Raw genomic sequence first — 1,897 nt, 5'->3', positions numbered from 1 at the left:
CCCTGCTGTGAATACTCACTGAAAGGGATAAGCCAGTCCCCGAGCTCCCCTACCCTGGTGTCAGGCTCTGCTTTTCACGTCTTCCCTTCTGCAGGGTCATTAGCCACATTGGGTTTTACCCCCTCTCATCCCTCTCACTCACCTGCTCCAGGAAGCAGAGGGTGACTGTGATCAGGCAGATGGTCCTGCTGGCAAGTTAGCCCTCCCAGGGAATGGGTCGAGCTCTCAGGCAGAGATGCTTACGTCTGAGATCCCTCACAACAGGCTCCAGGCTCAGGTTGCTCCCGAAGGAAGGAAGGGAGTTGTGCTGGGTTGAGGTTGTCCTAGAAAGAGTCCAGACAGAAGGGGCAGTGGGGAGAGGAACCAGGAAAGAGAAGGCAATCTCGCAGAGTTTTCTGCCCAGTCCTTTCAGCCTCAGAGCTGTGCGATTTCTGAGTAAAGCTGGGGGCACGGCTCCGGGGGGAGGGAAATCAGAGTGGGCTGCTTTCAGTTTCTATTCCTGGAAACGACTCCAGTTCTCAAAACAGGCCTGAACCGGTTCCACCTTCAGCATTCTGGAGGGTGGGGGCTTTTTGGCAGTTGCCCTGGTTTGTGCAGGGTAATTTGAGCACTTTCAGCCCAGAGGCTCTGAGAGCAGCTGCCTTATACCTAAGAGTCTTACTCTGATGCCAGTGTCCAGACCGGTGAGAAGTCCATACTCAACCCCCTTGAGGCTGGTGGCTCAGATGGGTGCAGACACTGCCTGCCAAGTTACTCCTTAGAGCTGCCCAACGTGTTCAGTTCAGCGGCTAACTCTCTTCAGCCTGCAGAGATCAGACTGCAGAAGTGACATCCATGGTGGATTTCTCTTCCTGCCCCCAGCTGTGACCTTCCCTGGTGTCAATACACCTGCCCCAGCCAAGTGAGAGTCTGAGCTCAACACAGCTCACGAATGACTTGGTGAGTGTAAAAGCTGCGTAAACTCTCAGGGATTGTTCCATCCTCATCCTCCTGTGGGAGCAGCAGTGAAAGACCCCCAGGGTGTTTGTGTTCAGAAGGGAGGCCCCAGGGAAGGGGCTGTGTGACTTTGATGGGGTGACAAAGGAGGTCTGTTGTACAAAGTTTCTGCCGAGATTGCAAATGTCCATAACAAGTTATAAAATCCTTCTGTGGCTAAGATCCTGTGAATTCGTCATTGTCATCCTTGATTCCTCCCTTGGGTCATGAAAGAACAGCTGAGAGATTGTGCAGAGGAAAGGCAAGGATCATTTTAGTGAGCCTGTTACAAGGGACACGGCCAACAGAAGGAGCTGCCTTTGAACTTTGACACCACAGAGGAGGCAGAAGGCTGGAAGGTTTGGACTGTACTTGTTCCAAGATCCCAATGGGGCCATGAGCATGGGCCTTCATAGGACCCTTCTTCCTGAGGGACATTCACCACACTAGGCCATCAGCTGCACTGCAAATGTCCTACCTGAGTGAGTCTTTTCCTATAATTGTAGTTCCCCTATGCCATGCTCCTCCATGTAATGAGGGCAGTGGGAGGAAGAATGAAGAGAGAATCCTACTCTTTTCCTGTCCCTGTTGCAGATGTCTCACCCAGTTGGAGGAAGGGCTGAACCAGGACAGGGGACATTTCTGTTCTACAAGAGTCTGGGGATTGTGTATTACACTGACTGGACATCTACTCATCTGAGTGGAACCAGGAGAGGAGGGACTTCTAGGGCCATTCGTTCTTAAGAAGAACTTATTTCCCTTTTCTCTGAACAGAGAGAACGTAACAACATCTTTATAAATCATACTTCCTCATTTCCTAACGGTGATTTAGGAGCAGCAAGTCTGAGTCTGGACCTTGAGCTGTGCATTCTGGAGCATCAGCCCCCAGCCCCTTGGGTGCAGAGGACACTGCAGACCTCAG

At 51.8% G+C, this 1,897-nt stretch overlaps 1 protein-coding gene across 2 annotated transcripts in view; it reads right to left on the bottom strand.

The window, feature by feature from the left end:
- Window positions 1-433, bottom strand: part of LOC111139656 (immunity-related GTPase family M protein-like) — an 11,061-nt gene extending 10,628 nt beyond the window's left edge. Inside the window, exon 1 of one of the 2 annotated variants that reach the window (XM_022491984.1) lies at window positions 244-433. The gene's annotated coding sequence lies outside the window, so the exon portion shown is untranslated. Of the gene's footprint in view, window positions 1-142 lie in introns of both variants that reach the window. The other variant, XM_022491982.1, reaches the window with a different exon arrangement.
- Between the last annotated feature and the right edge of the window lie 1,464 nt (window positions 434-1,897).

This window comes from Enhydra lutris, unplaced genomic scaffold (genome assembly GCF_002288905.1).
Source record: "Enhydra lutris kenyoni isolate GAN:26980312 unplaced genomic scaffold, ASM228890v2 scaffoldscaffold112, whole genome shotgun sequence".
Lineage (NCBI taxonomy): Eukaryota > Metazoa > Chordata > Mammalia > Carnivora > Mustelidae > Enhydra > Enhydra lutris.
Note: the sequence above shows the minus strand (reverse complement) of the source record. Positions and strands in the feature narration are given on the sequence as shown.